Source organism: Nicotiana sylvestris, chromosome 1 (genome assembly GCF_000393655.2).
Source record: "Nicotiana sylvestris chromosome 1, ASM39365v2, whole genome shotgun sequence".
Classification (NCBI taxonomy): Eukaryota; Viridiplantae; Streptophyta; class Magnoliopsida; order Solanales; family Solanaceae; genus Nicotiana; species Nicotiana sylvestris.
The window spans coordinates 37,295,507-37,320,993 of NC_091057.1; positions in this window are offsets into that span (position 1 = coordinate 37,295,507).

Below are 25,487 nucleotides of genomic sequence, written 5' to 3' on the forward strand. Positions count from 1 at the left end.
CTACGTTGATAGTTCATTTTAAACACCACATTAACCGTAGATGAGTTAGTTTCCAAGATCCCCATTGAGTTACAATTTACAGGCAATACAAGTTTAGAATTACAACATGGTTCGTAGACCCATCCAAACCCCTTACATAACCCACACATATGTCTACGGAGCCTCTAGGATACAAAAGATGAGTTTGACAATGCCGGCAGCAAGGCCCCGGCTATACCTCAAAAGTGAAAGTCCATAATACAAAGATATACAATATAGCCCCTTGAGGAGAAAAAGGCTGGGGAAGAAACTCTCGGGGCCTTACAGTTTGGGTATGATCCCCGCAAAGGGCTGGGGAAGAAACTCCAGGGCATTTCTAAATAGATACAGTTGAAACATCATGGCATAACTTTTGGGCTGGGATGTCCATACACCTGGAAAGAATATGATGATTGGTCACCTCTATGGCATTGTCGTTATTACCCTCTCGATCAGCCGATACCACACCTAAATCAGACTTTTCACCAGGCTCATACAATATGGGGATCTGCAGAGGAAGAAGCTTTGGCTGGGTTAAGCAACTTGTTCCTGGAAGAAGACAATATGGATTGCAATGTGATAATTGAGGAGGAGGAAGAAGAAGGCCTTACCATTCAGACTATGGAGAAGGGAGTTGTTCTCAAGAATTGGACTGTCACAACATCTCAGGCGCCCCGAGTTCTTGGGTAGCTTGACAATTAGCCTATTTTGTTTTTATAACCATGCTAGGCATTTAAGATATTTTCAGTAATTTATTTTTAAAGACGCATTTTGTTTCAAAATAATTGCTCGAGTCATCGAGTCATACCTATTTTGGATATTTTAAAAATTAATTAATGCATTGCTATTTAGTATTCATTATTATCTTTCAGATTTTTTCTTCTACAACGTTATTATTACTTTTCTTGGTGAACTGATGACTGTGACATGTAATAAGGCAATGCAATATAAGGATAGTGACTCAAAAGAAGAGGATTATATACCTGCGGAGGTTGTCCAATCACTTCTTCCAAAGTGGATGGACTCTGTATAGAAGAACTCATGATCTGGAATTGTTAAGGTGTGTTGACATAAAGGTGGCTTCTAGATTGCTTGAGGAGATACATACCGAAACTTGCGGACCACATGTGAACGGTTTTGTTCTAGCCAAGAATATACTCAGAGCTGGATATTTTTGGATGACCATGGAAACGGATTGCATCTGGTATGTCCAGAAATGCCACCAATGTACATGCAAACATGATAAGGGTACCACCAAATGAGCTCAATGCAACAAGTTCACCTTGGCCGTTTGCTGCTTGGGGAATAGATGTCATCAGTCTGATCAAGCCCACTACTTCAAACGGGCATCGGTTCATTTTAGTGGCCATCGACTATTTCACAAATTGGGTAGAAGTTGCATCTTAGAAAGTTGTAACTTAGAAAGTCGTCGCTTATTTTGTCAAGGATCGTATTATTTGCCTATTTGTGATTCCCAAGTCCATTATCACCGATAATGCTGCCAATCTCAACAATGACCTGATGAAATCTATGTGTGAAACCTTCAACATCAAGCACAAAAACTCTACAGCATACAAGCCTCAAATGAATGGAGCTATGGAAGCTGCCATCAAGAACATCAAGAAGATACTAAGGAAGATGGTAGAAAATCACAAACAATGGCACAAGAAGTTACCCTTTGCTCTATTGAGATACCGCACTACTGTTCGCACATCAACTAGGCAACTACCTATTTACTTGTTTATGGTACCGAAGTTGTCATTCCAGCTGAGGTAGAAATTCCTTCTTTAAGGATCATACAAGAAGTCGAACTCTGTGATGCAGAATGGATAAGGAGCCGCTATGAGCAACTAGCCCTCATAGACTGAAAAAGAATGAATGCGATATGTCATGGTCAGTTTTATCAGAATAGAATGTCCAGAGATTTCAATAAAAGGGTCAGACCAAGACAATTCACACTGGGGTAGCTGGTGCTGAAGCAGATCTTCCCACATCAGGATAAAGCCAAAGGAAAATTTTCACCCAACTGGCAAGGTCCTTGCATGGTTCACTGGGTACTAAGAAGATATAATGACCTAAAAGGTCATCACTTGATTTACAAATAAATTCTATGTTTCGAGGCCTTAGAAGCCTCCTTTTTCCTTACCTTGATTTATGTGCACGGCCCATGCATGTATTCGGAACGCTTTTATGTGGAAATGTTATGAAAATGTTAATATGGCCTTTAAAATTTAATTTAAGTTGACTTCGGTCAACATTTTAGGTAAACGGACCCAGACCTGTGATTTGATGGTCCCGTAGGGTCCGTAGGAAAATATGGGACTTGGACGTATGCCCGGAATCGAATTCCGAGGTCCCAAGCCCGAGAAATGAATTTTTGAAAGAAATTGTTTTACTGGAAATATAAGAGTTTTTGGAAATTTGACTATATTTGAAATTTATGGTATCGGGCTCGTATTTTTGTTCCGGAGCCCGGTACAGGTTTAATATGACATTTAAGATGCGTTTGTGAAATTTGGTAAGAAACGAAAGTCGTTTGATGTAATTCGGACCCGTAGTAGTGAAAAATGATACTTTGAAAGTTTTGAGATTTTTCTTATATTTCTATGCTAAATTCGTTGTTTAAGATGTTATTTTGGCGATTTGATCACTCGGATAAGTTCATATGATATTTTTTAGTTAGAATACATGTTCGGTTAGGAGCTCCGAGAGCTCGGGTGAGTTTCGGAAGGTTTTAAACTTAGAAAAAGTTGCAGGTTTTTAGTTTCTAGTGTTCTAGAGTTTTGTCCTTCGCGTTCGCGGAAGAACTCTCGCTAACACAAAGGGTAAGTCAGGGTAAAGGAATTTTCCTCCTACGTGAACGCGAGAAACAGGTTGCAAATGCAAATCTTTGGGGGTTCTTCCTTTCGCTAACGCGGACCTGCTATCGCGAACGGAAAGGCCTTTGGGCCTGGGCAGGGGGAGAGGGATTTTACTCTACGAGAACGTGGCCACCTCACCACGAATGCGAGGCCTTGAACGTGAACATGATGGCCTTCTGGTCCTGACCCATCGCGAAAGTGACAGGCCTATCACGAACGCGATAAAGGCCTTCCCAGTTATTTTAAAACAGAACCAGAACCGGGCAGAACCTATTTTACTCCATATTTTCGAACTCCCAAGTCCTAGAGGCGATTTTCTTCTCAAAAATGCATCCCCAAAGTATTGGTAATCAATTCTAAACTTTACTATTTCAATTACCCATGTTTTTTTCATCACTTTCTAATCAAAAATCAAGAGTTTTCGTGGTAGAAATTATGAATTTGGGTAGAGTTAGGGCTTTTTGAATAATTGGGATTTAGACCTCGTTTTGGGGTCGGATATCGAAAGCAATTGCATATTCGGTCTTGTGGGAGAATGAGTGATCGGGTTTTGGTCCAAACCTCGAGTTTTGACCAAGTGGGCACGGGGTCGATTTTTGACTTTTTGGGGAAAATGATAGGAAACCTAAACTTAAGCATTGAGTATGAATTCTTTAGAATTTATTGATGTTGTTAAATCAATTTGAACATGATATGGGTTATTTGGAGGGGAATTCTAAAGGAAAAGTGGTGTTTGAGGCTTGAGTTGGCCGTGGAAGTTTGAGGTAAGTGATTGGTCTAACCTTAGCTTGAGGGATTAGGAGTTGTGTCTTATTTTCTATGTGCTAATTGTGTAGTACGACGTATAGGTATGGTGACGAGTATCTATATGTCGGTGTCAAGCATGCCCGTGAGTCTTGTATTGTAATTGTTGTGACTCCGATGTGATTTATTGTGCTTTATATGAGGATTATCACTATTGTTCCCTTGCCGGGATGTTATTGTCATATTATTGTTCCCTTGTTGGGATGTTGTTGTAATATTATTGTTTCCTTGCCGGAATGTTGTTATAATATTATTGTTCCCTTGTCGGGATGTTATTATTATGCTATTACTCCCTTGTCAGGATTCTTTTATGATTGGTGTTGATAAATGAAATAGGAGCGGGTTGCACGCTTGCAACGATAATATATGAAATGGGAGCGGGTTTCACGCCTGCAATTGTAATATGTGAAATGGGAGCGGGTTGCACGCCTGCAACAGTAATGTATGAAATGGGAGCAGGTTGCACGCTTGCAACGGTAATATATGAAATGGGAGCGGGTTGCATGCCTGCAACGGTAATATATGAAATGGGAGCGGGTTGCACGCCTGCAACGGTAGTATGTGAAATAGGAGCGGGTTGCACGCCTAAAACAGAAATATACTAAATGGGAGCGGGTTGCATGCCTGCAACGGTACTATATGAAATAGGATCGGGTTGCACTCCTGCAACAGTATTACATGTGTACTTGTTTCTTATTTCCTTATCTTTTGCTGTTATTTGATTTATGGCGTTCCTTACATTTCTCTATTGTTATTCTGTTGTTACCTGTTACTCCCCACAACATGTTTCCCCCACCCAACTTTAGTTGTAATTATCTGCTTCTATTTCTGTTGTATATGGTTTAACTTCACATGTTTATTTGGTATTTTGGTCCTAGCATCGTCACTACTTCGCGGAGGTTAGGCTAAGCACTTACCAACACATGGGGTCGGTTGTGCTGATTCTATGCTCTGTACTGTGTGCAGATATTGATATCAGAGCGTTTGGACCGTAGTGAGGGTCCTGTCATCAGTCCATTCAAGCGACCCGAGGTAGTCCTGTAGGCATCCGCAGGCCTTGGCATCTCCTCCTATCTTTTCTCCTTCTATTTTTACTTATTCAGAAACAGACTTATGTATTTCATTCAGACCTTATTTGTCGTATTCTTAGACAGTCTGTGGCTTGTGACACCAAATTCTGGGTAGTATTGTACTTCAAATTATTTTGCAGTGTTTGGTTGAATTATTAAGTTTTCGTCTTCCGCAATTCTGATTATTTAATTTTAATCTACTGTTTAATCACCTATTATTTTAAATTGTTTAACATGTTTAATAAAAAGGGTAATGCTTTTATAATATTTGGCTTGCCTAGCTTTCACGAGTAGGCGCCATCACAACTCCCGAGGGTGGTAAATCCGGGTCGTGACAAGTTGGTTTCAGAGCTCTGGGTTACATAGGTCTCACAATTCAAGGACAATCTTAGTAGAGTCTGAGGGATCGGTACGAAGACATCTGTATTTATCCCCCGGAGGCTACAGAGTTAGGAAAAAACCTCACATTTATTCTTTCTTGTCATGCGGTTTGGTTTGTCAATGCTAGTTGAATTTCTACTCTGTTCTTTCGTAGATGGAGAGAACACGAGCTTCCTCATCCACCGATCAGCAGCCCGAGCCCCCAACAGTAGCTCCCACGAGGGGCAGAGGGCGAGGCCGAGGCTGTGCTAGAGGCCGAGGTAGGGGCAAAGCTCAGGTCAGAACAGCAGCACCAGCGACGGAGCCTTAGGCCGGTGGGCCCAGCTTAGGTCCCAGAGGGGTTCATTGCTACCCCAGTACTCTAGGATGCTCTGGACCGTCTAGTGGGCCTTATGGAGAGTGTCACCCAGGCAGGCTTGCTTCCTGTGGCACCAGCCATCTTTCAAGCTGGAGGATGAGCCCAGACTCCTGCTACTCGCACTCCGGAGCAGGTGGCTCCCCAGTTTCAGACTCCAGCAGCACAGCTAGTTGGAGCAGTTCAGCCGGGTGTGGTAGCTCAAACCAGTGATGGAGCAGCTATGTCTGCCGATGCCTTGTGGAGATTGGACAGGTTCACCAAGTGCTTCACTATCACTTTCAGTGGTGCATCTTCTGAGGATCCCCAGGATTATTTGGACAGCTGTCATGAGGTTCTCAAGAACATTGGGATAGTGGATACCAATGGGGTCGACTTTGCTACTTTTCACTTATCTGGATCCGCCAAGACTTGGTGGAGAGATTATTGTTGGCTAGACCAGTTGGGTCACCAACTTTGACTTGGGATCAATTTTCTTAGATATTTTTGGAGAAGTTTCTTCCTATCACTCAGAGAGAGATCTATCGGAGGCAGTTTGAGCGTCTCCAGCAAGGTTCTATGACTGTTACTCAGTACGAGACCAGGTTTATTAATTTGGCCCATCATGCTCTGCTTATACTTCCCACTGAAAGAGAGAGAGAGAGAGTGAGGAAGTTCATTGAGGGACTCATTAAGCCTATTCGATTTCAGATGGCTAAGGAGACGGGAAGTGAGATTTCTTTTCAAGAGGCAGCCAATGTGGCCAGGAGAGTTGAGATGGTTCTATCGCAGGGAGGTGGTCAGGGGTCTGACAAGAGGCCTCATTATTCAGGAAGATTCAGTGGTGCCTCTTCTGGAGGTAGGGATTCGTATGGTAGAGGACATTCTCCTAGGCCTTTTCAGTCAGCACTTCAGGTTTCTCGTGGTGCTTCAGGTGGCTGTGGTTCTCATATGCATTATGCTGATCAACACTCCTACAATGCACCACCAGCTCCTATTAGTGCACTTCCGCTTCAGAGTTTTCAGGGTCGTCAGCCCCAGCAGCCGAGGGATTGTTTAACTTGTGGAGACACGAGGAACATTGCTAGATATTGCCCTCAAGCACCGAGCAGTTCTCAGCATCAGGGTTCTCGTGCCATGGTTCAGGCACCGAGTGTTCCACCGCCCACCAAGCTAGCTAGAGGTGGGGGTAGAGGTGCTAGAAGTGGAGGTAGAGGTATTAGAGGTGAAACTCAGGCCGCTAGAGGTGGAGGCCAGCCAGCAGTAGGCCGTCCCAGAGATGTAATTCAGAGTGGTGGGGCCCAGCTCTGATGTTATGTTCTTCCAGCCAGACCTGAGGCTGAGGCTTCCGATGCAGCCATTACAGGTACTGTTCTGGTTTGTAGTTGAGATACTTTAGTTCTATTTGATCCAGGATCTACGTACTCCAATGTATCATCTTATTTTGCACCATATCTGGTCATGCCAAGAGATTCCTTGAGTGCTCCTTGTTTACCGTGAAAATGGTAAAAATTAAATTTGTAAATGGGATTCTAAAAATACGTGATCTATTCCCGAGCTAGTTTTTAGGGCAATTGATGCTTGAAATGCTAAGTGTAAAGATAAGACGTGAGCTAAGATGAAGCAATAAGCAAACCGAAGGGGCCTGTTGCCCGAGCGTGGAGCAGGTCGATAGAGGCCTCAGGGCCGAGACTCGAGCCAGGATTGAGCTATCGGGGACAGTCGGGGAAGGGATAATAAGCAAAGGAATGATTAAGTGAGGCTCTTTTGGCCATTGCATAGCTTGACGAGTGTAGAACAAGTAAGAAACTAATGAACGCAAAGTGGCCTCGGGCCAATGGGAACTAATGACTTAGAAGAAATGATAGAGAGAGAGAGAGAGAGATTATTGCACTTGTGGAGAAGTGGAGCAACAACCGTGCTCTACAAAGTGGTATGGGTTCCCCTTATATAGGCGGGGGAACGCGGCATGGTACATAATGCATTAAATGTAAAGGCAGGGGGATGTGACGGCTAGGCATGGCGTGGTGTCAGGGCCTATTGACTCTAGCTGCACATTTCGAGAGTTCCCCATCTTCGTAATTCTTGCTAGGTCGCAGGTAGATCCTTGAGCCTCGAGACCACTGCAGGACCGCGAATGATCCTCGAGATAGAGAGCCCGATCCTGATCTTGCAGCCTCGAGGTGCCATCTCGATATTCCAAGCAAGCCTTAATGGCAGGAGATGAATTCTCCTGATTTTGCCATACACACATAGGCTCTAGATAGGTCGGGCCTGTCAGATATAGCAGTGTTCCTAGAGGGCTTCTTCCTCTGTCTTGTCTTCGTCCTTTGTTTCCTCCGAATCGGTCTTCGATGAGCCACGAGGTTGAGAGTTTGGTCGCGACCTCCTGCTCTCAAGACCCCGAGATATGCTTCCGAAATGTCTTCACAGCGAGAAATCGAGCCTTCCGATTTCACCGTATACCGATAGTCTCCGCGTTTCCCATATCGAAGAGATGGGAAATGATTTTGACACTTGACTCCTCGAGCTTCTTTTGGCGACATCATACTGATGATGTGACCTCTGACTCATGCTTTTCGACCTCATTAATTGCATTTTTTGATTTTTTCTCCCCACGGTATAGGTGTTGCCGCCGGTTCGATTTTCGTAGATTCATTAATTGCGCCCGTCGGTCAATATTCCGAAGTATGGATGACTTTGCCATAGTCCCTTATAAATAGGGGTGCCCTGGCTTGGATTTCACCATCTCCAAGTTTCCGTTGGTCTGGCTTGCTTGCCTTTTCTTTTCCCTTCTCCTTCTTTCCTCTATTGAACATCATGCATATGGCTTATGATCTTAAAGCCATTTGGAGGAGCTTCCTCGGACTGTCTTGTGGCCTTCTACTATAGCTTCTTTCTGCTGGATGCAGACGTACCATTCTGCTATCACCGTGGTTGTTGATATGCCGACCTTTGCCGCTACTGCTGGGCCGAGATGACGGTGGATGGAGAGTCGATTCCTCCCTCATGTAGATAGTTACTCGGACTATGCATCGCTGCTCATTCTTTTACCCGGGCCTGGTTTGGCACTTCATCCCTAAGGTTCTTTTTTCCCAAGGGATAAGGTTGCACCACCGGTTTGTTGAGGCTGGAGACCGTCGGGTCTTCACCTTTGACTTCAGCGGGCCATGTCTCTTTTCTCTGCCTCCTCTGCGTCCCCTCCTTTTTCACTTCTTCATCTTCTCCGGCAGAAATCCCTCGGGGAATTGAGCGGGGAACCTATGGGAGGTGGAGATCGAATGAGTCACCATCAAGAATATGTGCTTGAGGGTGTGGCGCCCGGGGATGCTGATACCAGAGATGAACCCACTAGGGCAGACCAGGAGCCCGGGTTTCATCACATGTACATCCTTCCGTTCCTCCGCTTTAGGTGTAGACTAACGCAGGTTTTTGTAATTGTATGTAATGACCCCTCGAGGGCTAGTTGTACATAAACTTTTATGAATAAGAAATGAACTTTGTTGATCTCTACAAACCGCGTTTTTGCTCTTCAAATGTTTCTCTTTGTGTTGTTGATCGCTAATATTTAGCTTGGATGTAAGTGTTTGCCCTTATTTCTTGTTGATCGACATGGGTTTTTTTTCGGTCCCATCATCATATTTCGGGAAAACTCTAGGTCGATCTGACGGATCGGGGTTATAGGAATCCTCCGAGTTATTCGGAGATCATGTGTTGAGTTTCGGGGTCTCTTGGGGTGCTGCCCCGAATGTATGTTATCTTCGGGTACCCCGGGGTCCTTATTGATCTGGATGTAGATGGTTCTTTTAGGCTGTATGAGATAGACTTCTGCTGAGGAGTTGGTATGTATTTGGGGCGCTTTCTCGGGCCTTTGTGTAGTTTTCACGATCGGATCTTCCCGCATTTACTCTTCCTTCTTAGAGAAGTGATTTGTGAGATCAGTTGCTTGCCTTGGACTGAATGCCGAGCTCATCGAGGCCCGACCTCTCTAGGCTGGGGTTTCTTGTCATAGAGTGTAATCCCGAGCATGGAGATAATATGAATGACTCCTTAAGTTATGCCTCCTTGTTACAGGAAGCTTCCGTGGTCGAGTATTGATCCGTCGATCAGTATCGAGGCCGTTGGCTTCTCGGGGCTTGCCTTGGGCAGGTGAATCGTCGTTGCATTTCGCATATATGTGGAGCGGCCTCGACTTCTCTGCAACACTCTACTATTTTCAAATAGCCACCTTTCTATTCTGGTATAGGGGACTGCATATTTCTACGCGTGAAAGTATTGGTGCATATCTTTGCTTTGGCATGGAAACTACTTCGGGGCCGATCCGACAAGAGGCCTGGGGCGCTGCTCCTGGTGCTCAGGAATCAAGAGAGTTCACTTTGCAGATGGTGTCTTTGCTAAGGGGAGAATATTTGAAGATGGTGAGGAGATACTATGGGTGGAGCGAAGGGGTAGTCCTGCAGGCGCTTTCCCTCGACGAGGGTATTGCGGATTCTACTGATGGATTCTTGAACATGTATTCATATCCTTTGGCCCTCCTAATAGAATCGTGCTTGAATTCTTTCTGAAGTATCGGGTCACTCTAGCGCAGATTCATCCGTCGTTTTGGCAAACGGTGTTGATGATGAGGTTCTTCGCGGAGAGGGCCAGGCTTGAATTCATGCTCGATCACCTTGTCAGGCTATATCGGCCCTTCCATCATCAGGGGCTACTAACTCTGAGGTGCCGGGCCTTTGTTATAGATGACGAGGAAGGCAAAGAATAGAGATTGGGCTAATTGGTTCATCCAGGTTTGGACGGCTGACATCATCCCTGCAAAGTTCTTGCCATTTCCTGAAGAGTGGAATCACGCTCGTAAGTGAGGCGTCTAGAGCTTTTTCAAATCTCATCTATGACAAAAATCAGCTAAGTAACAATGTTGTTTTTTATATTGTAGAAACTTTGTGGATGCCGGGTGAAGTTCATGATCTGCCCGGCTGGGTTCCAAGGCTGGTGACTCATTCGTCCTGTGATAAACACAGGTGGCGAGCTGTGCTTTGCACCAGATGGGGGCACAACATTGAGGTATGTGCATATGTTGCCTTTCCTCTGCCTTCGTATATCCGAGGTAACACTTTTCCCTTCAAATTATGCTGGATTTACCGCTTGCGGATATCGGGCGGTTCCTAGGGATGAGTCAATATTGCTCCGAAAAGGGGAAGGAGCAGTTGGCCTCTGGATCGAGCGGCAATGGCAATGAAGGAGATCGGAACTTGCGATGTGAAGGAGCTTTCAGTGGTGTCGGTCGGGCTTGTATCTCCGAGGAGGGGGTGTTACCCGAATCTGCTATTCCCGGAGTGCTTGATTCCCGGCCGGTGGTTCGTTTGGGTGTGCACACCGTGTATGAGGTTGGATCTTCTAGGGCCACACGGAAAAAATCAACAGGAGTGTGCTTTGACTTGGAGGAAGTCCTCCGGCTCCATTTAGCGGTGAGTTTACACATGGTCCACCTATATACCGTTGTAAGGCCCCGGAAAATTTCGCAAAGTAATCTAGGATTTCTTTGTGCCACGTATGCTAATTATAATATTTTATGTGCTATTAACATGGTGGGCATCAATTGGATTTGGTAAATAAGTGTACAAGTCTAATGGTAAGTAATTTGGGGCCCAAGGAAAGGCCTAAGCCTAAGTCACATTGGAAAATTTCATAATAGGCTAAGATTCCAATTGAGTTTGACCACACTTTGAAGACTAATATCTAAATATGTATAAGGTTTTATTTGATGAACAACATATGAAAGGTCTTTGAGTCTAGTTTCTAACGCTTCAAATCATTTGTCATTAGACAATCCTACACAAAGTTATGATCCAATTACCAAAGGCTGGAAAAATGTGATCCTGCGTCAATTCTGCGATCGCAAAAACCATTATGCGGTCCGCATACTTGATCTGCGATCGCAAATCTGGTCGCAAATTGGACTAGTGTAGCCCGGTTTTGGGCACCGATTCTATGATGCATTTTACGACCCGTATTCATGTTTTGCGGTCCATTCTGCGATCACAAACCCAACTTCAGATGATTAATCTTCCTATTTTTATAACCCGACCCTATTTTAATATATAGGCTTTGGGGTTCATTATGGGGTCATTTCTTACTAATTTTAGAGAGAGATGAGAGAATTTTAGAGAGATAAGGAGGAACCCAACATTCAATCATCCAATCTTGCATCAATCTTCAAAAATCAAAGAACCCAATCACAAGTTCTTCATCTAAGAGGTAAAGTTCTATACCCTAGACTTTAATTTCGAGTTTGGGGAATATGGTGGGGTATAGAGGTATGATTCTTGGGTGTAATACTACTATGTATACATGCATATACCAATTAGGTTTGTGAAAATATGTTGAACATAAATAAGTAAAGATTGGGTTGGGGAATGAAGGAAACCTTGTAAAAGAGATTTGAAATCAAGATGCTCCACTAGAATTTGATGAAATGCTCAAATGAGATGAAACCATGAATACCTTCCTAATTTGTGTTCAATTTTGTTATGTCGCAAAGTAGATGAGGATTGCTATAATTTCCGGAACATTGTAGTAACTTAAGGAAAGCTTAAACAAGGTATGTATGGCTAAAACCCCGTCTCTTCGAAATTGAGCTTCCATGGTGCCCGTGTAAATGTTGTAAGTTTGAAACGTGATTGATACAATACTTATTATGTTAAGTGGATTATTATTGTGAAAGTGTATGTGGTAGGTACTTCTTCATGTGTTTAATATGTTATTCTTTCTAAATTGAGGATGTGTGGAGAACATGATCTATGTGCTAAATGCCTAAATGTCATGCAAAGGTTACATTGGGACTAATATGCCAAACTTGACAAATTCCTCTCTATGCTTATGATTTAAATTGCCTTTGTATGCACCTCTGATCTTAAGTGGCAAAGTAAATGTTGAAAATGGGAATAATGTGAAACGTGAATGATGGAATATGAATCATGTATTTAGATGCTTAGACCTTAAATTAAGATTGAAGTTGCATATGTTGTGTCCTTTATGTGAAGTGTCATCTATGCTTACAATTTTAATTTCCCTTGCGTACATATGTCATCCTAAATCACAAAACTAACATTGAAATTGGGAATGATGTGAAATGTGGCCTAGTGCCAAATATATGATGTGATAGTTGCGGACCAAAGTGCCTATGAAATGATATATGTGAAACAAGGATCGAAATGAGATGATTGATGGAAAATGGTAACATCTCGGGGAGTCGGCTTAGACGATCGGGCCGTGATCAGACGCCATGATATATATACACGTGGTGGTAATGTATTGATGATTGAAACTGGAAAGTGTGAATGAAATAATGGTAACGTCTCGGGGAGACGGCTTAGCCGATCGGGCCGTGATCAGACTGCGCTCACGGAAGTGGTGGTAACATGGATAATGATGCAATAGTGTGGGATGCTCCAATCTAAAAATTCAAGAACTATGTGAAAATCATGTGAACCTCCTTATATTGTTGACATGGTGCTTATTTAAATCTTTGTTGTCTTTATGATTTCCTCTTTATTCTTGTATGAAAGTTCTTTCTAATATATGGTGTTTAGTTATACATACTAGTGTTATTCGATGGCACTAACGTCCCTTTTGCCGAGGGCGCTATGTTTTTAAATGGATATAGGTGTTTTTATAGCAGGCAGTATTGGTCGCAGCTAGTGCCGCATCATCCTTTCAGCTAACTTGGTGAGCCCCACTTCATTTCGGGGTCCTGTTTCATCTGTTCATCATGTACTTTGTATTTGAGGTATAGCCGGATCCTTGTTACCGGCATTTCCATATTACATTACTCTTCAGTTGTGTTTAGAGGCTCCGTATACAGGTTGTGGGTAGTGTCGGGTATTGGAATTACAGTAGAAATATTGATGTTTGGCAAAGACTTATAAAACTTGTAATATTTCGATAATTATGATGTAAGCTACTAATGGAAATGAAATGGAAGTTGTTAATGGAATACTTACTAAATATGATTAATAGAGTCCATCTCCGATTTAATCATGAATTAGTTTGGGTAGAATGAAACCTAACATGCTTGCTAAGTCGGGTTTAGTCGGTTGAGCGCCGGTCGCGCTCCTCGAATTTTGGGGTGTGACAAACTTGGTATCAGATCCTAGGGTTTTAAAGTGTCCTAGGATGTTTCGGAGCCATGTCTAGTAGAGTCCTTCTTATCGGTGTGTAGTCGACCACATCTATAAGTTGGAGGCTATTCAGACATTTAGGAATTTCACCCTTCCTTGATACTCCAATCGTGTGTTAGAGCTCAAGTTAGGTAGTTAGTTTTCTCTCCAAGCCGTACTCTCAAAATAAGTAATCATGATACCATAATCCGTGAATTTGATGTCATGAGAGGGTAGTGATCCCACCATTGAGTTTGAGTGGATTGCCGAAGGACTTGTTAGGAGAATGTATTGAGCTGTGGAGGGATTGGTAGAACCTATCGCTAAGAGGGGAGTGACCTTATTCCTATTAATCTCACTGCACCACAATATAATGTAGTATATTGGTATGCTACCGACGTGTGTTAGGGATGTGGAGTCGAGGGGCATCGATTAAGTTATTGCGCTACCAACCTAAAGTCACCAAGTAAGTCACTCCCTAGTACATCATTATGAACAACACAAAAATTTTACTCATTGCATGTGTACATCCTTATTGAAGAATTCTCATAAACATGGTCTTAAAAAGGTGTGGAATAACAAAACATTGCATGTATCGACTCTTTGAATGAGACGCATTATTCGTGAATCCACTCTATAAATCCTCTTATTTACATTCACGTGGAATTAAGTCCTATAATTGTGTCCTTGAATGGAGTCATGACTCTAGGATTAGCACTTCTGACTTGCTTTCCTAAATTCTCAACAAGGGACTATATCCGATGAATTTCTTACAAAATCTTTTTATGGACAACGTCTGCTCATTTGTGCCTATGCATGCACCGTTGTAAAGTTTACCTATGTGGTGTCAAGTTCCATGTAAAGTACCCCAGTATTGCAATCCTTCTCGACTCACTCTTTTACTCAGTTATGTGTATGGCTTATATGGTTTGAACAGTCAATCTACTCTCTTATGAGTATTATCATAAAACCTTTTCACTATCTAGTAACATAAGAGCATAACTTAACACCTATCACATGAGTGCATGTCAATCAAAATGGTAACCGTGTGCATAAAGTCTCTCTAAAAATTGAGATCCTCACATCCCCATCATAGGAAGATCTTGTGTCGCCATCTTAGTATAACTTTCGTGTCCACTTGGGACATCCCGTAGTAAGTATCTCACTTTGTCCTAGTATCGTGGTTGCCCATGGCGTGGTCGTGTATTGTAGTTGGGAGTTAATATAGCAGAAGCATGTCCGGCTCATAACAAATGTTTATTTTCTCTTTACACCTCCACAACATGTGATAATTGTGTTCCTTAGTTAGTGAATTCATTGTGCTAATTTCCCCACACCTGCTCGATAACCATGAGAGAACATATCCTTCTATGAGTCATTGTAACACTTCCTTTCTCGTAAGGACCCTTACTAGGCTCTCCGTCAAGACCAAGCGCACCTTTGGAGGTTATCGTAGCGCAACGCATGTTTCTCTTGTCTTTCTGTCTTTCATTAGCATCTCGGTATTTCTCAAAGTCAAAATCCATGGAGAACTCATTATGAACATCTGAAAACCTTGCATAATTATTTTTTATTACCTCATTGGGTTCTCACCGCACTTCAAGTTCATCAAGGGTTGATAGCATGCCGTAATTGCTGAGACTGAATGATCTCTTTTTGATAATGGATTATCTACATATGTGCTATTCCAATGATCTGCTTATCAGTCTAACTCTCGCCTTTTGGTTTTGGGTTGACCAAGGAGCAATACACCTAGTAACACATTCGTATGCCAAAACTTTTCTCTCAGTCAAGTCTTATAGCATCTCTTAATTTGGCTGGTAATAGTTGGTTGTGTAGAAGTGTGCTATAGCGCTTCATTGTGAAATAGATTTGCTAAACATAATTGGATTTTTGAATTCTGGAGCTATACATCACGTGAGTACATACAAATATCTTCTTTCAAAAATGTAGCTTCTCGTAATCGCTTTATATTACCACGATTCCTAGTGGTTACAATGTAAAGGCTACTTCCATAAGGCTCTTTCACTTTCTTTTCATTTGTCTTGCATCATATGTTGATTACCCATAATCTTCAATGCGATATTATCTCAATTTCTCGACTAGTTATCCAACTATATGATCTGATTTAATTAACCTCACTTTTATGTACTCTACAAGCGCCCTGAGAGTGGGCAAATTTCCCCTTTTCTACAGACTTCTGACGTCTTCAACTCTGATTAAGCTTGTTGATTCAAGTGGTGCTCTTATTTGTGCTGCCTTACTATCTATGTTCATCCGGTAACTCTCCTCGTGAATCTAATTTTATGCCTTATGGCATCAAAGGTCGGGGTATGTTCCTTTTGTTAGGATAAAATGATATTGCTTGCACTCCTTATGACATTTTCTCCTAAACAATCATCTACCTTCTCCACTTGTCCATGTGACTAGATAACTTAAGTTACTCTTCTCCGATAAGTGCATCAAGACTTCTCACCCTTTCATAATTATTCATACGGTCGCTTCGAGGCCTTGTTCTATACTAGCTTGTAATGATTTTAAGTACTTTCTTGCCATTGTTGACGATTCTGTAGGACTACGAGGGCTTGTCTCATGGGTTTCAAAAGTAATGATTTTCCTTAAAGTGCAAGCTTAAATTGCCATGATTTCAAACCAAAGTGTGTCCCCTTTTCAGAAAAGTCATGAATGGGTCGGATTTGATGAGGTTATGTGGCTCTCTGCTCACTCGACTTCTACGAGTATTGACAACGTCATTGTCATGTATGGGAATTTTGCTAACTCTAGCATTCCACCGCCTTAGGAAGGGTTAGATTGTTCGAATTATGATAATCTCATAAGTAGATGACTTCTTTTCCATCCTCATGTGCTTGTGGCATAAAGTCCTTGCGTCGCTTATTGTTAGGAGTGAAATCAAATTCCATGTATTTCATTTGTGGCCTCAATCATACCCATGTTGCAAGAGTCTTACCATTTGAGCTCAACTACTAACCTTACACTCAGGGACACAACTGGTGCATCCTACTTGATCACCTCTTTAAGAATCTCAAGTTCACATACATGGTATCCACTTTATCTAAGAATATTAGTTACCATTATGCTTCACCTATCTGATAATTGATGTAGTCATCTGGATTAAACCATGTCAGCTTCATTAATAGAAATCCTCATGTCTCTTAGTATGTATCCTTATGAAACACTCTGCTCAGCGCATAAATGGATTCCTGAATAATTCCATCGCAATCTTGAACTCTGTTGCTCCTTACTATATTAGATCTATTTGGTATTGAAGTTTCAAACGTGTCAAAGTCATCCTGTGATCACATATATTCAGCGGGTAATTTTATGGTCAATTTATTATAGAACATCTTAAAGTAATCGTGAAGGTCACCACTAGTTTAGTTTAGGTGTTCGTATAGAGATTTAGAATTCAGGAGGGTGAACCGGTTATTCTCAAAATTCTCCCCTGTAGAGGTTATGTGAGTTGATGATGTAGGGTACGTAAGCGCATTTCCCATTAGGTTGCACTAGGAGTATGATGTTTCCCCATAGTTGTTCCTCATAAATTTGTATTTTCATATGTCTATGTCTAAGATGGTAGGTGCAGATCATTTGTGTATCATAATAGATAGTTAGCTTATGTGAGGTATCTAGCTGTCATCCTTGTTAGATAAGTTTGGATGTTGGGGTTGTTTCCGCGAATGAGTTATGGAAGAGCCTATATAAGAGGCCACATTGAAGGCCAAGAGTATTGTGGAAATAAGGTATTTTCTCTTGATTGTATAATAGTTGGTTTTGATTTGAAAAGTACCTTCTAGGTGTTATGATTTAAAAATGTGCAGTCCATATCTAGGTATCATCATGATAATGTAAAGCTTGTAATGCTGAGGTTCATGTTATTAATATATACATTGTGGTGCTTTGTCGAGATATGGATGAGTTTTGGGATGGTTTTGGGTGATTCTCTGACAAGTGGATAGGCCTAGTTACAAAGGAGATGCTGTCGAAATTTCTGAAAAATTTGGGAGTTAGTCAAAATTTAGGGACTTGAGGTAGGGTAGAAAAGAGAAATGTTATGTTAGGTATTTGGGCCAGGCTCTACTCCTCATTCTAGGACGAATGATCCTAGGGGAGGGGGGAGAATGTAAGGCCCCGAAAAATTTTGCTAAATAATCTAGGATTTCGTGGTTCCACGTAGGCTAATTATAATATTTTATGTGCTATTAACATGGTGGACATCAATTGGATTTGGTAAATAAGTGTACAAGTCTTATGGTAAGTAATTTGTGGCCCAAAGAAAGGCCTAAGCCTAAGTCACATTGGAAAATTTCATAATAGGCTAAGATTCCAATTGAGTTTGCACAAGACCATACTTTGAACAAGAATATCTAAATATGTATAAGGTTTTATTTGATTAACAACCTATAAAATGAAAGTTCTTTGAGTCTAGTTTCTAATGCTTCAAAACTTTCGTCATTTGGACAGTCCTACACAAAGTTATGATCAAATTACTAAAGGCTGGAAAAATGCAAACCTACGTCAATTCTGCGATCGCAAAAAACCGTTATGCGGTCCGCATACTTGATCTGCGATGGCAAATCTGGTCGCAAACTAGACTAGTGTAGCACAATTTTGGGCATTGATTCTTCGATGCATTTTGCAACCCGTATTCATGTTTTGCGGTCCATTCTACGATCGCAAACCCGACTTCAGAGGGTTAATCTTCCTATTTTTATAACCCGACCCAATTTTAATATATAGGCTTTAGGGTTCATTTTAAGGTCATTTCTTACTGATTTAAGAGAGAGATGAGTGAATTTTAGAGAGATAAGGAGGAAGCCAACATTCAATAATCCAATCTTGCATCAATCTTCAAGAATCAAAGATCCAAATCACAAGTTCTTCATCTAAGAGGTAAGGTTCTTTACCCTAGACTTTAATTTCGAGTTTGGGGAATATGGTGGGGTATTGAGGTATGATTCTTGGGTGTAATACTACTATGTATACATGCATGTACGAATTAGGTTTGTGAAAAGATGTTGAACATAAATAAGTAATGATTGGGTTGGGGAATGAAGGAAACCTTGTAAAAGAGATTTGAAATCAAGATGCTCAACTAGTATTTGATGAAATGCTCAAATGAGCTTAAACCATGAATATCTTCCTAATTTGTGTTCAATTTTGTTATGTCTCAAAGTAGATGGGGATTTCTAAAATTTCCGAAACGTTGTAGTAACTTAAGGAAAGCTTAAACAAGGTATGTATGGCAAAAACCCTGTCTCTTAGAAATTGAGCTACCATGGTGCTCGTGTAAATGTTGTAAGTTCGAAACGTGATTGATACAGTACTTGTTATGTTAAGTGGATTATTATTGTGAAAGTGTATGTGGTGGGTACTTCTTCATGTGTTTAATGTTTATTCTTTGTAAATTGAGGATGTGTGGAGAACATGATCTATGTGCTAAATGCCTAAATGTCATGCCAAGGTTACATTGGGACTAATATGCCAAACTTGATGAATTCCTCTCCATGATTATGATTTAAATTGCCTTTGTATGCACCTCTGATCTTAAGTGGCAAAGTAAATGTTGAAAATGGGAACAATGTGAAACGTGAATTATGGAATATGAATCATGTATTGAGATGCTTAGACCTTAAATTAAGATTGAAGTTGCATATGTTGTGTCCTCTATGTGAAGTGTCATCTATGCTTACAATTTTAATTTCCCTTGTGTACATATATCATCATAAATCACAAAGCTAACATTGAAATTGGGAATGATGTGAAATGTGGTCTAGTGCCAAATATATGACGTGATAGATGTGGCCCAAAGTGCCTGTGAAATGATATATGTGAAACAAGGATCAAATTGAGATGATTGATGGAAAATGGTAACATCTCGGAGAGACGGCTTAGCCGATTGGGCCGTGATCAGACGCCATGATATATATACACATGGTGGTAATGTATTGATGATTGAAACTAGAAAGTGTGAATGAAATGATGGTAACGTCTCGGGGAGACGTCTTAGCCGATTGGGCCGTGATCGGACTCCGCTCACGAAAGCGATGGTAATGTGGATAATGATGCAACAGTGTGGGATGCTCCAATCTAAAATTCAAGAACTATGTGAAAATCATGTGAACCTCCTTATATTGTTGACATGGTGCTTATTTGAAACTTTGTTGTCTTTATGATTTCCTCTTTATTCTCGTATCAAAGTTCTTTCTAACTAGATGGTGTTTAGTTATACATACTAGTGATATTCGATGGCATTAACGTCCCTTTTGCCGGGGGCACTACGTCTTTATATGGATGTAGGTTTTTCTATTGCAGGAAGTATTGGTCGCAGCTAGTGTCGCATCATCCTTTCAGCTAACTTGGTAAGCCCCACTTCGTTTCGGGGTCCTGTTTTATCTGTTCATCATGTACTTTGTATTTGAGGTATAGCCGGAGCCTTGTTACCGACATTTCCATATTACATTCCTCGTCAGTTGTGTTTAGATGCTCTGTAGAAAGGTTGTGGGTAGTGTCGGGTATTGGAATTAAAGTAGAAATATTGATGTTTGGCAAAGATTTATAAAACTTATAATATTTCGATAATTATGATATAAGCTGCTAATGGAAACGAAATGGAAGTTGTTAATGAATTACTTACTGAATATGATTAATGGAGTCCATCTCCTATTTAATCATGAATTAGTTTGGGTAGAATGAAACCTAACAGGCTTGCTCAGTTGGGTTTACTCGGTTGAGCGCCGGTCGCGATTCTCAGATTTTGGGGAGTGACACTTGTATCCTCCTTCTTCTACTGATCCTTCCTCATGTAGGCATGTGATAGGCTTATGTCTGAGCTACTCCGTCAAAAGGCCAAGCTTTAGCAAATTTGGGATGAGGGCGAGTCCCATAGGCTCCCAATAGTGTGCGCTCACTCCTTTCTGGCCTTGGGGCTGATTCCTCTTTGTTGTATCAGCTGCGGAAAAAGTCGGGGGCTCTGGATTACCTCAAAGGCGACATCAACCATGCCCGAATTGCTTGCGGGGAACTAAGGGCTCAAGCGAAGGCTCAAGCTTTGGAGGAGATGAATGCTTTGGCCAAGCTCCCTGCCCTCGAGGTCCAACTCCGCTTGACTCGAGACAACGCCAAAATTCAAGCAGATATGAATAGGAAACTTGAATTGGACCTCTCGAAGGTCAGAGCCGAGATAATTGACGCTCGGACAGAGGCGGCGCTGAACCAAGCCAAGGTCGATCGTGAGATGGCAATTTGTGTGACGGATGCCGCTAACGCCCAAGCTGAGCTGAAGCAAACCTTGGATCGGAAGTGGAGGATCGAGGAATATGTTTGCTGTAAATTCCGGAGGGAGGTCTTCGAAGAGATCGGTGCAAGGGACTTCGTTCTCTTAGAGGAATTGACCCGAGTACGAGCGGATGAACGCAATGCTCGGTCGCTTCTCGTCGATGTTGCGGAAGGCGATTTTGGAAAGTTTGTAGTTCTTTTAGTACAAAATATAGATTTTACCGTTTTGTATCTTTGCTCTGAATATATGTAGGGCATGCCTGTAGATGGAGAATACGCTTTTTCTTGCACACATAATATATAAGGAGAAGTTTTGAAGTTTTATTTCTTTTGTACCTTTTTCCTGCTGTTGTTTTTGGTCGGGCAGGCTGGTCTTGGCATTTTGCGAGGTCCTTCTCGGTTCGAAAATGATCGAACGGTCTTGGGGGCCCCTAAGTGTGATTCTTGGTGTGAGCACGTGCTGGGCCTCCATGCTCGGCCTGGCTATTTAGGCCTAGTTTCCGAGTTGGGCTTCGACTCGAGCCTTCCTGTCTTTGCATTTTTTGTACCCATGTTTGCGGGTGGTACTCATATTTATCTTGTGCCCTTAGGCATTTGCTGTTTTGACTATTTTGGGTCCAGTCTCTCCGAGTCACATTGTGACTCGAGCTCCAGTTAACCATTAGGTTTTTTCCTGCCAGCATGGTCAGATAGTGATGACCCTTTGTGCTTCAGGGCTAAAGTGATCTTGCAGTCGCGTGGCCTAGTGATTTAGTTGGCTGATGATGGTATCATCTTAGTCGTGCCCTTAGGCATATTGCTTTTTAGCTATTTTAGCGGCCCAGTCTCCGAGTCGTAGATCGGCCTTTATGTCTCATTAAATCTTCGGGCGACAAGAGTGGCGCTTGTGCCACGCCTTTAGGCGCGCTATATTTTTCGGGTCCAGTCTTCGAGTCATGTTGTGATTCGAGCTATAACCGGCCCTACATTTTATCGTGTCTCCGGGCAGCAACAAGGGCGCTTGCACCGTGCCCTTAAGAATGCTACTTTTCTCGGGTCGAGTCTCCGACCCGCATTGCATTTCGAGCTGTAATTGACCCCTGAATTTTATTGAATTTCTGGCGATGGTTGTACTTATGCCACTTGGTCATAGAGACCTTTTAATATGTAGCCCGTAGGCTTTGTATAGTTAACTATTTTTGATATAGTCTCTGAATTGGGTTACGATTCAAGCTCATTTTGATCCACAAGTTGTCAAAATATTTTAGCCGGCGACAATGGGTCTTACGTTGTTTGGTTGTAGAGACCTTTCATTATGTGGCCCGTAGGCTTGGTTAGCTGGCGACAGTGGCTCTTACGCTATTTTTTTGCCCATGGCTTTGTGTAGGATTTGTATCCACTCATTAAGGTCTTTTTGTGATATTTTGCCTGACCCATCGTCGGTTCCAGAGGAACCTCGATTTCAAGTCGTTGTCGATGATGATTCAAGCACATCGTAAGGTTCATAGCTCGTAGGTCGAGTAGATCAACGCTTTGCATTTTTTGGAGCCGAAATTGTTGGGGCTCATTTTTTGCCTGTGGAGGAAAGCCTGTTTTAACCGGTTCCTTCCGAAGTATATCAGAGTAATGGACTGCAATTTTTTAGCAATAGTCGGTGTCCCCAAGTTGCGTTATTTGGGTTGTATCTGCCGATTCGACCGTAGTAGTATGTGTTTGGCCGTAACCATTTTTGATCCCTTAGTGATAGTTTAGGCATCTACGTCGAGGGTATGTTCTTTAGGGATTCTTACAAATGCGACGTATAGCCTAAATATCGGGATTTTCATGCCTATTGAGGTCTTACAGTTTTAACATGCCTGTTGAGGTCTTATAATTTTATCATGCCTGTTAAGGCCTTATAGTTTGGCATGCTTGTTGAGGTCTTATAGTTTGTAGAATATATCTGGTTGTGCCGAGTCTACCCGTTAAGGTCTTACAATTTTGGATTTTTCCAGTTGTGTGGCGATTTATAGCAGTCTCCGAGTCATCGAGTATGTTTAAGCTTGAAGACAGCCTCTCGTGAGCTCGGAGTTACCTTCTAGGGGCTCGATAAGCCCGGAGTTCCGACCTTGGGATCGTGCAAGTTGTCGAATTGCTTATATTAAGTCTCCGAATATATTGGGACCTATCTAATGGAGAAGCATTTGTCGTTAATATGCCAAAATAATCTTCCTCGAAATGTGAAATTCCAAAGAGATGTTCTTTATTGCTTGGAGCAGACATAGGTTGCGATGGAATGCCGAAAATAGACATATATTCTTCATTGCTAGGTGTAGATACAGGCAGTAAATACATGTTGTCTCATTGTCATAAGCTTGGCCTGCACAGGTTCAGCTCCCCCGATCATCTGATCCGCTTGTTTCGAAGCCTAGCCTGTCATTTGTTGGCCCTTTCAAGGGAACAACGCCCTTTAAGAAAAACTCGCCGTATGTCGCCTAACTATTGATGGAGAGCCAGTTATCTCGTTGGGTCCTCTTCTAGAGGGTATGCTGCTCTACTAATAATTTTCCTGGAGGGGCCCTCCTTCGGGCTGGCAGCCCGTTCGAGGATAGAAAGTTTGGCTGGTCTCGTAGAGACCTTGGGTCTCCGAACGGAGTTTAGGATTTCTGAATTCATTGGTTGGCTGCCTGCACGCAGTTTAGTAAAAGAGGAAAGGAATAATAAAGGGACAAAGTATTCCTCCCCTGCCGCAGGGTGTGTAGGCGATGTTTTCAAGGCCTGGTCCTCTCCCGCCATTCCAGGGCGCAAGCTCAAATTCAGCCTTTTGCCACATTCAACTAGGCTTAATCAAATATGCGATTTTGTTTGCCTTTGGATACCTCAAAAGGCGGAGGAGTCGACGTCCGCGGCTGGTTATATGGTAAGGTACTTGGTTCTACCTTTGTCAGGGGAATCCTATCTGTTTGGTAGAGTGGTGTTGAAATCACCTCCGAGCATTGTACCCAGTGTCATTCGAATAACATGTCTGCACTTCGCGAGCTCGGCGTCCCGGTCCGAACTCAAGCGAGTTGTATAGAGGGAAGCTACTTTCCTAATAGATATGACGATCAGCGTTTGGAGTCCATCAATGGTCTGAAGTGTGGGGGTGATTCGGTTCGTCAGTCCCAACTGCCCTATTGGCTTTGGCCCGATGCCATTTGCGTGATTAGTCGAATCACCTGCACTCATGGTCATGCTTCAATTTTAATAGGATAAATGAGGAAAAGGAGAGGTTACCAGCATGTCAATACGAGGCTGAAGCGGAGTCTAGGTGTCCCTTCCTTTGGATGTAGGGTACCCTTTGGGTATATTTCCTGGATTCGCCGCCCCGGCGGTGGATACTTTCTTTCTGCATTTTTTGGACCTTTGAAAGGTGTCGTCTCCCTTTTACTGTCGTGGCAATACGTTGTGGATTGTTGGTTTTATTTTTCCTGGCCTCCTTCTGTCCTGACCACTCGATGATACTTGGTGGCGATCCCCGTCGAATAGCACGGTCGTCGTTCTCCTAGTGCTCCCAGCTTCGCTTATGGTGATCACGATGTTTGATGTAACGATGTTGAAATCGCACCCGGCTGGGCGGGGTTTCCTTACCAGTTGTGCTTTGTTGAACCTGGTTCCATTGGAGGTTCTTCGAGGATGCTGCCTTTGGGCCATCTCCCTGCCATTGTGAGGCAGGTTTCACCTCAAGTCGTTCCTGTCACTTGCTGCACATTTGTGATATCTCCATCTGCTTCGCATCAGCTTCTTTGCTGGGAGTCTGCTCGGATATACCCAGCCCGATGAGGTTCCCGGATGGTTCCCCACAGTTGTGATTCTATGCTGACATCGGGTGCGGTCATTCAACCAGCCCTCGGTCGGATAACTGATCTGTCTTTGCTTAAAATGTGCGGGAGTCATCGGGTGTTATTTGTTTAGGCTTCAGGTGAAGGCCTGTGCTGTCCAACCATTTGGAACTAGGAGCGATCTCATTCGTCCTGTCGGGGAACGAGATGTATCTCTTCGCGGTATTTCATTCTTTCCTTGTTTGGAATTAGGTGTGTCGGGTCTTATTGGTATTGTTTTGTCAGTATGGGCGTGTTCTTCCGCGGAAGACCATGCTGGCATGGCGAGTGAGTCAGTGAGGCTAGATGCCAGGCAGCGGCGTGGTGTCATGGTTTTCTTCGGGAGAGTGTCTTCGAGGTTCCTCATAGAGAAGGGCTTGTACCTGACATCTCGGGGGTTGCTTCCTTCAAACGAGCACGCGAGGGTGGTGTTGTGCCCGTAGGGAGCCAAGGTCCTGTCGCATCTGGGGAGTTCTGGTGTTCCGGGTTTCTGCGGGGCAAGTTCCGGAGCTGTTCCCCCGAGAGGGGATTGTTGTGGAACTCCCACGAACCTATTTTGATCTTTTTGAGGAGATTCCCCAGCATCTCTACCGCACCGGGGTCGGTCGCTGGCTCATCATTATTTGACATCTCGAATATCGGCTCATCGTAAGAAGGTGTCCCCATTACTATTGCGTCAGGAGTCTCCAGACGATTTCGCAGCTGAGCGATGGCCAGTTGTTGTTCCTGCAACATTTCAAGGATAATAT